We start from the raw sequence: 14,191 nt of genomic DNA, 5'->3' as shown, positions 1-14,191 counted from the left end.
ACTCCTACTCTCTCTATAGCCCACAATAGCAGATTTCAACTGCATGTTGTGTTTAAGGGAGTCGCGTCGGAGCTCTGCTCTAACCTTTCAGTAAACTTGAAATTTTGTCCATTTTGGCTTGCCCTGGAAGTAAACCAGTGCTGTCTGTACTGTGAGTTTTAGGGAAGATTGTTGCAATGTCTGGACCAAGGGGATCTTTTGGATATAACAAGCAATTAGCCCCAACTATCACCAGGGCTGACAGAGGTCTATTTTTAAAACCGGTTGATCTTGTAGTAGCAAAGAAACTTACTGAGAGACAAATGCTGTGTATTTATTGTCTTTATCATAAGTCAGCGGAATATAAGATATGAAAGGCTTTCTCTACTAAGACTCTTAAGGGCAGAGAAATGAGATTGGCCTTATTTCTTATGAGTGAAAAGAATGCTCCCACTTCTAAAGTAGATGCCCCCTCTTAAGGGGAGTATTCTGTGAGCAGTGCCCCCCAAGCACTTCCATGAAAGCAGCATATAAGGTAACAAGCATTTTGCAGGTTAACCCTGACTTTTTACCCCCGTTTTGACTACTAAGTTCTGGTGTAACAGCTCTGAAATGCCCGAGCCGTGCTAAACAGGACTCCGTGCTTGTGCTCTGACCCTAAAAATGGTGCTTGTTCGATTGGCTTGTCTCTAGTATATGGTACTGGTACCCAGGGCTTGTAAAGTTAGTGTCCTTCCAAGACTCCAGCACTAGTGCCACCCTGCCACTGCAGACTTGAAGGATAGTTTAAAACTGCTAGCTCGACTTTGCCATTTAAAGTAATGGCAAAGCCCAAATATCTCTTTTTAATGTATGCAAGTCACCCCTTTGGCAGGCCTAATGAGCCCTAAGGGAGTGTGCTGTACATTAAAAAGTGGAACATGTACTTTTACTTGTTCAAGCATTAACAACCCTAAATTGTCATTTTTACTGTGAAAAAACTAGTAGCACGATTGTGGAGTACTGTTACAGGTTGGTACCCCAGTCCTGCAAATTTCTAAATGGTACTACTAAGGTTGGTGCTGTTTGGTATCTAAATAATCTGTGCATTAAACCTGATCTAATTGTGATATCTAATTTAATATCACTGGTGGGCAAAGTGCAACTTTAGTTGTTGCCACTCTAGTAGCCCAGGGTTCCCAGTAGCCATTTACTGATGTAGAGGCGTCTGCCCTATTGTTTAGGCAAAGTGGCTGGTACTGGGGACAGGAGATGGGGAAACCAGTTGTCAAACCTGTTTTTCCAGTGGTAGTAGCCCCTTGGTAGCCACACCTGTGGGGGTGGGCTAATGAGTTCAGTGTAAAGAGAGGGGTCTCCATCTTGGGAGTTGTGCTGAATGGTGCATCCTGGGATAGCCTGATGCCACACTTACCAGGAAGTAGTCATAAATAGGCAGAAAACCTGGTAGCCCGTTGGCTACCATCCATATCCTATCCTGAAGGCATTTTCTGACGATAAATGGGGAACTCCGATCTCAACCGACATGGAAGGACCAAAGAAGCACTTCCCTTCTGCACCACAGGACCAGCAAAGGGAGGCTGCACTGACTAGGACTGCACCTGGTGGCTAGCTAACAGTACTATGCCTGCTGTGTCTAGTACTGGGGGGGGGGGAGCTTTCTCCAGAGCCCAGTCAAGCCAAGAGAACCCCATGGGCCAGCTGACTAGTATTATCCAGTATGCTTATTGCCTGGAACTCACTTCTACTCCACCCAACATACCACCCAAACACCGTCCTATGTCCAAAGAACACATTACGCTGTTACAACAAGAGGTCACATCCATGCTACAAAAGGGAGCCATAGAGCCAGTCCCTGTTCACCACCAAGGAGCAGGAGTATATTCTTTATACTTCCTAATTCCCAAAAAAGATGGATCCCTCAGACCCATACTAGACCTCATACCTCTGAACTAATACATACACTCAGAGCATTTCCATATGATTACTCTACAACAAGTCCTCCCGTTACTACAGCAAGGCGACTTCCTTACTACAGCAAGGCGACTTCCTTGCTACATTAGACCTCAAAGATGCATATTTTCACATACCTATTCATCCAGCTCACAGGAAATATCTCAGGTTCACAATAGAAGGTCAACATTACCAATTCAAAGTGCTCCCCTTCGAGGTAACTACAGCACCAAGGGTGTTCACAAAATGCCTAGCAGTAGTAGCAGCACACCTCCGAAGGCAACACATCCACGCGTGTCCATACCTAGATGATTGGCTCATAAAGGCCAAATCATACGCACAGTATGCAAGCCACACGTCTCAGACAATCCAGCTGTTGTACAGTCTGGGTTTTTCCATAAATTACCTAAAGTCACACCTACAGCCCTCCCACATACAACAATATCTGTGAGCTACAATAAATACCTCAGTGGCAAAAGCATATCCAAATCCAGCCAGTATAGCCAGCATACAAACTCTCATTCAAACGTTTCAGCCACAGCACTCTCTGCCAGCTCGAGTGTTCATGCAGCTCATAGGCATGATGGCCTCCTGCATATTCGTTGTCCCTCATGCTTGACTTCAAATGCGTCCATTGCAAGAATGCTTAGCACGGCAGTGGAAACAGGCTCAAGGACAACTAAAAGACCTAGTGTTGGTAGACAGTCGCACTTACAACTCTCTGCAGTGGTGGAATCCACAAAACCTTTCCAAGGGGCGACTGTTCCAAGAGCCAGTTCCACAAGTAGTATTGACAGCGGACGCATCACTGACAGGTTGGGGAGCCCACCTACTTCAATACACAGTCCAAGGGCTCTGGACAATCAAACACAAGACACTGCATATCAACCACTTAGAGTTGCTAGCAGTATTTCTAGCACTGAAAGCATTCCAGAAATACTTGTACAACAAGGCTGTGTTAATCCGGACGGACAACAAGACAGCCATGTACTACATCCAGAAACAAGAAGGGACACACTCTCCACAGCTGTCTCACCTAGCACAGAGCATATGGAAATGGGCAATTCCCAAAAACCTTTTACTCCTCGCGGAACACCTGCCAGGGAAAGACAATCAAATAGCAGATCTGTTAAGCAGACACAACCAACAGCTACACGAATGGGAGATTCACCCTCAAGTTCTCCAACCATTCTTCCAAGAATGGGGGCATCCAGAGATAGATGTTTGCCACAAAAGAAAACTCAAAATGCCAGTACTTTTCAGCCAGGCAATGCGATGTGTACTCTTTTCCACCAGTCCCACTGATTCCGCTGGTGGCACGCAAACTACGCCAACACTCACAATGATCCTGGTTGCTCCCACATGGGCAAGACAGCCATGGTACACAACGCTCCTAGAACTTTCAGTAGTTCCCCATCAAAGACTGCGCCTCTTGCCACATCTTTTAACTCTGAACCATGGGGAAATCAGGCACCCAGATCCCAATCAGATGAACCTAGCGATCTGGCTCTTGAAGTCTTAGAGTTCGGATACCATAACTTGCCTCCTGATTGCATGAACATTATCAAGAAGGCAAGGCACCCAACTACTAGAGCATGCTATGCAGCTAAATGGAAAAGATTTTGTAATTTATTGCAATAATAACCAAATCAATCCATTGGATGCTTCCATCCAAATCATTATCTGTTACCGGTTGCATCTTCAAAGATGCAATCTAGCATACTCTTCCATAAGGCTACATCTTGCTGCTTTAGCGGCAGATTTCCAAAACAGACAACACATGTCCCTGTTCAGAGTACCACCGATGAAAGCTTTTATGGAAGGACTTAAAAGGATAATCCCTCCAAAGCATCCACCTTCACCAGTCTGGAACTTGAACATAATACTTACCAGACTTATGGGACCCCCCTTCGAACCACTACATTAATGTGAATTACAATTAACATGGAAGGTGGCATTCTTGATTGCCATTACCTCCCTCAGACGAGTGAGGGAGCTACAGGCACTAACCATTCAAGAACCTTTCCTGCAGATACATAGCAATAAGGTAGTACTTCGTACAAAGCCTAAGTTCATGCCAAAGGTTATATCCACTTTCCATATCAGTCAATAGAATTGCCAGTTTTCTTCCAAAACCCACATTCAGTGGCTGAAAGAGCCCTACACACACTAGATGTAAGAAGAGCTCTGCTATAGTATGTTAACAGAACAAAATCATTCAGTAAAACAAAGCAATTGTTTGTTGCTTTTTCTCCACAACATAAAGGTAATCCCATTTCAAAATCAGGAATAGCCAGATGGATAGTTAAATGCATTCAAATATGCTATCAGAAAGCTAAGCACACTTTAACAGTTCCCCCAAAAGCCCACTCTACGCTTAAAATGGGGGCATCCATGGCTTTCCTAGGAAATATTGCCCTAGAAGACATATGTAGGGCAGCTACATGGTCTACCATACACACTTTCACTAAACACTACTGTGTCGTTGTGCAAACAACGCAGCAAGCTGCTGTAGGCCAGGCTGTCCTTAAAACTCTTTTTCAAACTGCTGCAGCTGAGGCAGGTGACCAACGCTGGAGGAGATACTGCTATACAGTCTGTTAAGATATGAATTCAGCAGCTCACATGCCTCAAACAGTAAATGCTGTTCGAGGCATGTGGGCGGCTGAATTCATATCTGTTGCATAGATTGCCGCCTAGTGTTGGGTCCGGATGATTGCACATTGTTGTCCTGGAAGAGTCTTCGAAGTATCACGAGATAGGTGGCTCCTCCCCTGGACTACAGTGCGCATGGGCATCGACTCCATCCCCAGATTGTTTTTTTCCGCCATTGGTTTTGGATGCTTATTTGATCACTCAAGTTCGGAATCAATAGAAACCTTTCTTTTTGGCCCAAAGGCCTTTACTATATCGTCAGTATTGTCTTGCGATCGGTGCCCAGTTCTGTTCCAGCTCAGTTCCCGAGTCGGACATCCAGAGGAGTCGCGTGGCTCTTCGGCGCTGAAGGCCCGTTCGACGCCAGAGGCCTTATTCGACGAACCATCATGGAACGGAGCCCGTTCAAAAGGTGCCCTGTGTGCAACTCGAAGTATCCTCACATCGACGTCCACCCGGTGTGCAACAAGTGCCTGTTGCCGGATCACGATGAAGCCAACTGTATGGCTTGTTTCCGCTCCAAAAAGATGATTCGACTTAGGCACGCAGCGCGCCAGGAGGCCCAGCAGACGGCACCTGACCCGGTGAACATTTTCGATACCGAGGAGGAAGAGGCAGACTAGCAGGAAGATCAAGAGCCGATGTCCAATCCAGCAGCGGAGATAGACTCCAGCTACGACACTGATGTTGAAATGCTCGATACTGAAGAAGTAGTCGACGAGGTAGGAGACTACGATGGGGCCTATGGGGCCATGGAAGATAGCTCAAGCGAGGAGCTATGCCCAACCGCCGAAACAATTAATAAGGCTCAGGTCGAGGGATCGCCACATGGCCTTACCCAAGATCTTGCACTGGGTTCTACAGCCTCGCCTCCAGGCCCGGCTTTAGACACTTCTAACGAGCCACAAATGGTGAAATCTGAACCGAAAGAGAAAGCTTTAAGGTCTACACAACCGAAAGCACTGGAGGCGCCATCAAAACCGAAAGTGCGTGTTGCTTTGGTCGGCTCGAAGTCTTCTGAACTATCGGCGCCGACAAAGCTTAAAAAGGTTATCGACACGGTGAGGTCGCTAAAGGGTGTCGAGCCGAAGACTGGGACACCGAAAACACTGGTCAAGGTCGTCGACCCGAAGAAATCGGCGCCAAGGGCCGTCGACACAGACAAAGGACTCAGACCTCAAACTTGTCGATCCTGCGCGTCGGCCGGAAAAGGCCAAAAGCACTACAACCCTCGAGTCCGCGCCTGGCGGTGGCTCGAAGGAACCAGTCGAGTCGACGCAGCCGTCCGCCTCCTTCTCGAAGCAGGTGTCGGAATCGTTGAAACGCATTGAGGAGAAAGCTTCCGCTGTCGGTCCGAAGGATACTTCCACGCCGAAGCCTGCCACCAAACCTCAAGTCATTCAGTTTATGCTGCCACCAAAAGTGGTGCTGAAGGCCATCGCACCTAAGGCGGTCGTCGAGGCGTCCATGAAGGTGTCCACGGGGCCAAAGCCTACACCTGCCGTTGTGGGCACAAAGCATCGACAACCCCTGCTTGAGGAGCAGTCGGAACAATTCATCGACGCCGACACGGGTAAACTTTCTATTTACAAACGAAAGATCACCCCGGCACAGCCTATGGAGTCCTACACAATTCCATTAAAGAAGGATTCCACGGCTTCACCCGTTCTTGTCGAACTGATAGCTCCACGTGGACAGCACACTGCTCCTATCGCGCCCACTTACTCGGATGTGAAGGCTGGGGAAGGTGACTATGAGTACAACTACCCTGCCGACACTGATCCTGAGGATCAACATGACACATGGGCAGATGCTGCTGACCCAGGAGATCCCCAAACTGCCCCAGACACTCAGGTGTATAACGTGAAAACCTCGCCTACTGAGGACTCGGCGGCATTTAATGCGCTTATTGAAAGGGCAGCCAAAAATCATGATGTCCAGCTCCATGCTGACCCTATTGAGGTGGATTTTTTGTTTGACACCTTTTCCACCTCTGAGAGGACCGTAAAGACTCTGCCAATGCTAAAGGGTGTCTTAAAACATGCTGGGGACCTTTTTAAAGAGCCCACAAGGGTCAGGGTTATAAACCCCAGGATTGAGAAGAAGTAAAAGCCTGTGCCTGGGGACCCTACCTATATCAAGGGCCAGTTGCCGTTGGACTCTCTGGTTGTTTCCAATGCCCGGAAGAGGGCAAACTTGCAAACTACTGGTGATGCTCCTCCCCCTGACAAGGAATCTAAAGTGCTAGAAGCATCAGGGAAAAGGGTGGCGGCTCAAGCGGCCAATATCTGGCGCATTTCAAACACTCAGGCACTCTTAGTCAGATATGACAGGGCACATTACGATACACTTGAGACCCTGTTACAACACTTGCCAGATGAATATAAAGAGGCAGCAGAGATGCTCATACAGGAAGGAAAGCTCATCTCAAATGCTTCTATTAAGTGCGCACGGGACGCAGCAGACGCCAGGGCCATTAATACCAGTGTGATGTTACGGCGGCAGGCCTGGCTGAGAATCTCCGGGTTCAAGCCGGAGATACAAACCACCAGCCAAAATCAGCCTGTAAACCCTGATCACTTATTTGGACCTGAGGTGTACACCACCCTAGAAAAAATCAAGACACAAACTGCGAAGTCTATGGGGGCTCTCCAGTCGCAGCAGTTCAGGGGTGGTTCTTTTCGTCGCTCAGGCAATAGGTGTTTCCAGAGGCCAGATGTCCCAGCAAACACAGTACAATAAGGGTGGCGCGCAAAACAAGTACTCCAAACAAAGTAGAGGTGGCTATCGTGGAAACAGCGCCAAAGGCAGAGGTCGTGGAAACAACAGCTCCCGATCCGCCGCCGCCAACAAACAGTGACGCCTTGTCACTGCCCCCCGACCATACAACACCGGTCGGGTGGAGACTCCAACAGTTCCTGCCGGTCTGGAAATCTATCACCACAGACAGGTGGGTCAGAAAGCTTATCCAGTACAGTTATTGTCTGGAGTTAACATCCACTCCACCCAACATACCCCCAAAACACCGTCCTATGTCTACAGAGCACTTGCACTTATTGCAGCAGGAGGTACTCGTCATGCTGCAAAAAGGGGCAATCGAGCTCGTGCCGGTGGAAGAAAGAGGCACAGGAGTGTACTCCCTGTACTTCTTAATCCCGAAAAAGGACGGGTCCCTCAGACCCATACTGGACCTCAGACCCCTAAACCAGTACATTCTATCAGAACACTTTCACATGCTAACACTGCAGCAGGTTCTTCCGTTGCTCAATCAGGGAGATTTCCTCGCCACATTAGATCTAAAGGATGCATATTTTCGCATTCCGCTACATCCGTCACACAGAAAATACCTCATTCACCAATCAGAATCAGCATTACCAATTCAAAGTCCTCCCTTTCAGAGTAACAACAGCGCCCAGGGTGTTCACAAAGTGCCTAGCGACAGTGGCTGCACACCTCAGGAGACAACACGTTCACGTCTACCCTTATCTGGACGACTGGCTTGTCCAAGCACAGTCGGCCCAGCAGTGCGCCGCCAACATGTCACACACCATTCACCTTCTTCACGATCTGGGATTCTCACTGAATTACCCAAAGTCACACCTTAAGCCCGCCCACGTGCGGCAGTATCTGGGCGCGACAAACACTCTGGCAGCCAAAGCACAGCCAAATTCAGTGAGGATCAACAGCATTCAATTGCTGATACAGAAATTCAGACCGCAACACTCGCTTCCAGCACGAGTGTTCATGCAGTTGATAGGCATGATGGCCTCCTGCATCTTCATAGTTCGCACGCGAGACTACATGTGCGTCCGCTTCAGGAGTGCTTAGCACGTCAGTGGAATCAGGCTCACGGACCGTTAAAAGACCTAGTGTTGGTGACCGGTCGTGCATACAACTCTGCATTGGTGGAATCCACACAACCTTTGCAAGGGCCGACCGTTCCAGGAGCCTGTGCCACAGATCATCCTAACGACGGACGCATCTCTCCAGGGTTGGGGAGCTCATGTACTCCACTACACAGTGCAGGGACTATGGACAACGCAGCAAAAGATGCACATCAACCACCTAGAGCTGATGGCAATCTTCATGGCAATGAAGGCATTCAAGGTACATCTGTGCAACAAGGTCGTGTTGATCCGGACGGACAACATGACGGCCATGTACTACATTCAGAAGCAGGGAGGTACACACTCCACAGTTGTCTCATCTGGCTCAGAGCATGTGGAAGTGGGCCATTCACAGGAACATCTTCCTCATGGCGGAACACCTCCCAGGTAAAGACAATCAGATGGCGGACCTGCTCAGCATGCACAGCCACCAAATGCCCGAGTGGGAGATGCATCCATCAGTACTCCACCCGTACTTCCAGCAGTGGGGTCATCCAGAGATAGACCTGTTTGCCACAAAGGAAAATGCCAAATGCAAAAGCTTTGCCGCCAGGTTCCCGCAGTCGCAGGGCAATGCGATATGGATGAACTGGTCAGGCAAATTTGCGTACGCTTTTCCCCCAGCACCTCTAATACCGCTGGTGGCACGCAAGCTGAAGCAACACTCGATGACGCTCATCCTGGTTGCTCAAACGTGGGCACGCCAGCCATGGTACACCACGTTTCTAGAACTTTCCGTGGTACCGCATCAAAGGCTGCGCCTCACTCCCAGGCTTTTGATGCAGAGCCATGGCGACATTCAGCACCCAGATCCGCAACAGCTCAACCTGGCGATCTGGCTCCTGAGGTCTTAGAATTTGGCTACCTCAACTTACCTCATGACTGCATGGATATCATACGGGAGGCAAGAAAGCCCACCACCAGAGCATGATATGCGGCGAAATGGAAGCGGTTTGTCATTTATTGTGCAGACCACATCAACCCGCTTGACGCATCTACGCACAACATCATTTGTTATCTGTTACATCTTTACAAATGCAATCTGGCATATGCTTCCATTCGGATACATTTATCCGCCATATCGGCTTATCTCCAAAACAGGCAGCATCTCTCACTTTTCATAGTGCCTGCCATTAAAGCCTTTCTGGAAGTATTCAAACGAGTCATTCCTCCCCGGACCCCACCAGCCCCTGAATGGAACCTTAATGTGGTCCTCACCCGACTGATGGGTCCACCTTTTGAGCCTCTACATTCATGCGAGATTCAGTTCTTAACATGGAAAGTGGCTTTCCTGATAGCAATTACATCTCTGCGACAAGTTGGTGAACTCCAGGCACCAACTATCCAAGAGCCATTCATACAAATTCACTCCAACCGGGTGGTGCTGCGCACTAACCCTAAATTTCTTCCAAAGGTGGTTTCACAGTTCCATATCAATCAGACTATTGAACTGCCTGTGTTCTTCCAAAATCCTGAGTCGGTGGCGGAGAGAATGCTTCACACTCTCGACGTCAAAAGAGCTTTAATGTATTACATTGATAGGACCAAAGATTTTAGGAAGACGAAACAACTCTTTGTTGCCTTTTCGGCACAAAACAATGGCAACCCCATTTCCAAAGCAGGTATAGCCAGGTGGATCGTTAAGTGTATTCAAATTTGCTATCAAAAAGCAAAGCACACTTTTCAATCCCCCCAAGGGCACACTCCACCCGCAAGTTGGGGGCCTCCATGGCTTTCCTTGGAAATATTCCTTTAGAAGACATTTGTAGAGCAGCCACATGGTCTACCACACACACATTTACAAAACACTACTGTGTAGATGTGCACTCCAAACAGCAGGCAGCTGTTGGGCAGGCTGTTCTAAAAAACTTTTTCAAACTGCTGCAGCTGGCACAGGCGGCTGCCACTAATGGAGGGACTGCTATGTATTCTATGCAACAGATATGAATTCAGCAGCCCACATGCCTCGAACCGAATATGCTACTTACCAGTATGCATCTGTTCTTGGCATGTAGGGCTGCTGACATTCATATCTGTTGCATAGATTGCGGCCTAGTGTTGGGTCCGGATGATTGCACATTGTTGTCCTGTAAGTATCTTCGAAGTATCACGAGATAGGTGGCTCCTCCCCTGGACTACAGTGCGCATGGGCATCGACTCCATCCCCAGATTGTTTTTAGCCAATCTGGGGATGGAGTCGATGCCCATGCGCACTGTAGCCCAGGGGAGGAGCCACCTATCTCGTGATACTTCGAAGATACTTACAGGACAACAATGTGCAATCATCCGGACCCAACACTAGGCCGCAATCTATGCAACAGATATGAATGTCAGCAGCCCTACATGCCAAGAACAGATGCATACTGATAAGTAGCATATTCGACTTACCAGTATGCATCTGTTCTTGGCATGTAGGGCTGCTGACATTCATATCGCACACCGTCCTTCCTGGTGCCTGTCACAGCTGCAGTAATCTTTCTACATACACTTACATGGTCATACTTACTTTTTTATACTCCATCTTTGCCACAATGGCGAAAAACAATCTGATGATGGAGAGAATGCCCATGCGCACTGTAGTCCAGGGAAGGAGTCGCCTATCTCGTGATACTTCGAAGACTCTTCCAGGACAACAAGGTGCAAACATCCGAACCCAACACTAGGCGGCGATCTATGCTAGGATATGAATGTCAGCAGCCCTACATGCCAAGAACAGATGCATACTGGTAAGTAGCATTTTCCTTTCAGAGCATTTCTTCCTCTTCGACATCCAGATCCATGGCGACGTAACAGTCCTCAGTCAGCTGATGGTACCTCCTTTTGAGCCTATACATAGAGCCAATTTTTAAAATGATTAATGGAAGTCCGCATGACTCCTGGCTTTGAAATCCGCTAGGAGAGTGGGAGAGATTCAGACACTCACCATGGAATGGAATGGAATGGAATGGAAAGAGGATTTGTAGAGCGCGATGGCTACCCAGGGGCGTCCCAGCGCTGTAAAAGATTGAGCTGAGCCAGAGTGGCTGGAATGAGTGAAGCCGAGTGAAGATTTAGACCGCAGTCTTGCTGAAAAGCCAGGTTTTAAGAAGTTTTCGAAAGGTAGATAAATTGGATTCTGATCTAATTGGGAGGGGGAGAGCATTCCAAATCTTGGCTAGATTGTAAGAGAGCCAGCGGCCTCCACATATGGCTTTTCTAATGCGTGGTACTGAGGCGAGGTGGGAGGTTGCGGATCTGAGAGGGCGGGAAGGCTGGTAGGCTTTCACCAGGGGGGAGTTGATGGAGGGGCATGTTCCCCAGTAAGAGCGATGTGCAATGCACATGCTCTTGAATTCAATTCTGGATCTCACCGGGAGCCAGTGGAGGTCCCTTAATCTGGCTTTGACTGAGGTTCGGCGAGGGATTTCCAGAAGTATTCTTGCCGCACAATTTTGAATAACTTGGAGTTTAAGTGTAGACTGTGGGGCCCCAAGATATAGGGCGTTTCCACAGTCCAAACGGGAGAGGATTAGTCCTTGCACCATAATCCGTCTTGAATGGGGTGGGAGGAGAGGAAGAATCTTACGAAGAAGTCTCATCAGCCCGAAGCAGGTGGCAGCGAGCTTGGTAGCTTGATAGTTGAAGGTGAGAGTTTGGTCAAGCCAGATACCAAGACTCTTGATTTGCTCCTTGGGTTGCGGGGGGGGCTTCCTAAACAGAGGGGCCAGATGGAGTCAATGGATTTCGTGATGTTATTTCCAAGGAGCATTACCTCTGTTTTGTCCTCGTTAAGTTTTAAACAGGAGCCTGTCATCCAGGCGGCGACAGCTTCCAAGCATTTGTGTAAACTGTGGTGGGAGTTGAGGGGGGGGGGGTCCAGTGCTACCACCAGCTGCGTGTCGTCCGCATAAGTGACAATTTTCACACCGAAGGGGCGGACGACATCAGCTAGAGGACTGAGGTATATATTAAAAAGGGTAGGGCTCAGGGAGGAGCCCTGAGGCACTCCGCAATTGAGAGGTTTACTGGAAGAGATGAAGTCCTTCTCAAATACTTGGAAGGATCGGTCCGTGAGAAAGGATCTCATCCAAGTGAGTGATGTGCCTGACACTCCTATTTTATTGAGGCGATGGAGTAGAGTATTATGATTAACCGTGTCGAAGGCGGCACTTAGGTCGAGTAAGACGATGGCCGTGGACCCGCCACCGTCCAGGATCCTTCTTGCTTCCTCCGTCACTGCAATCAGTGCAGTCTCTGTTCCATGACGGGGCCTGAAGCCGGTCTGGGAGGGGTCCAGTATGTTGTTGGCTTCCAGGTAGTCAGTAAGAACAAAGTTAATATGCTTCTCGAGGAGTTTGCTGAGCCATGGTAAGAGGGAGATGGGTCGGTAGTTAGCGGGGTTATATGGATCAAGGCTGGGTTTTTTCAATAAAGCTTTGACCATTGCTCTTTTCCAAGGGGGTGGGACGATACCAGTATGGAGGGAGGAATTGAGCAAGTCTTGGATTGTAGGTGAGATCTGATGGATTATCTGGGTGAGAGCCCTATGGGGGGAGCTGGGTCGGTGGGTGATCCAGATTTAACCTGTCCCATGAGTTTTTCTAGGTAAGCAAGGTCTAATGGCGGGAAGCTGTTGAGAACATTAGGAGGGATTGTCGTAAGGCCTATGTTGGTAGAGTCTGTGAGCAAAGTGACGGAATGGGAGAAAGAGGAATTGATGATTTCTATTTTCTGGTGAAAAAACTCAGCTATTTCCTCACAGTGGGTCTGAGTGTTATTATGATCCTTAGGGGCCTCGGGAAGTTGCAAGAGGGATTTGGCTATCACGTAGATCTCCTTAGGTTTGGACGCTGCCTTGTCGATCTTATGTTCATAATATTTGGCCTGAGCAAGTTGAATGTCTGCTTTGTAGTTTTTAATAGCTGTTCTATAGCTCGTTTTGTCTGCTGGGAGGTAATCGAGGCGCCATTTCCTCTCAAGTTGTTTACAGACACGTTTGGCCTCTCGTAGATTGGTCGTATACCATGGAACTGTTGGATTGCCCCGCTTGGGATGGATGCTTTTTAATGGTAATACTAGATCTAAGGAGCTAGTGATCCATCTGTTATAATTCTCGTTGTCTTGGATGGGAACAGATGTATTGGTAGGTTTGGTGCATTGTAGGAGATCCTGCCACTCAGTCAAAGGGATTTTTGACCAGTTGCGGGACCGTTGAATCATCGGGGGTTTGGGAGGGAGGTGATGGGGCAGGGTCCAGGTGAACGGGATAAGAAAGTGATCAGACCATGGAAGGGGGGGGAAGGGTTACCAACGTGAAGGTCTTGGCAATTACTGAAAATGGGGTCTAAGAGATGTCCTTTTAAGTGGGTGGGCCCACGGACAAGTTGATGTAATTTGAGGGCATTTAAGCTGGAGGATAGTTCTCTGGCTATGGGATCGTTTGAATCATCCAGATGGATGTTAAGGTCACCCAAGATTGTAAAATTGGCAGAGCTGAGTGCTATTCTTGCGGCAATTGATGCAAGATCAGAAAGAAACTGCCCTTGTGATCCTGGCGGGCGGTATATAAGCATACCAGAAAAGGTATGTGTAGCGCTGAATTTTATAAAAAAGGGAAGACATTCGCTGTCTGGAAAATTCACGGGGGGGGGCTGGTAACTACATATTCTGATTTGTGAATTACTGCCAGGCCACCGCCAATGCCTTTTTTTCGGTCAAGGCGGAGTATTTGGTCACCAGGG

The 14,191-nt window shown here is 48.4% G+C and overlaps 1 protein-coding gene across 5 annotated transcripts in view; it reads left to right on the top strand.

Annotated features, from left to right (window-relative positions):
• The window catches only part of GRN (granulin precursor), a 1,937,406-nt gene that overhangs the window by 595,466 nt on the left and 1,327,749 nt on the right, over positions 1 to 14,191 (top strand). The gene's annotated exons all lie outside the window — the stretch shown is intronic.

Source organism: Lissotriton helveticus, chromosome 5_1 (genome assembly GCF_964261635.1).
Source record: "Lissotriton helveticus chromosome 5_1, aLisHel1.1, whole genome shotgun sequence".
Taxonomy (NCBI): domain Eukaryota; kingdom Metazoa; phylum Chordata; class Amphibia; order Caudata; family Salamandridae; genus Lissotriton; species Lissotriton helveticus.
The sequence above is the reverse complement of the archived record's forward strand: the minus strand, read 5'-3'. Positions and strand labels throughout refer to the sequence as shown.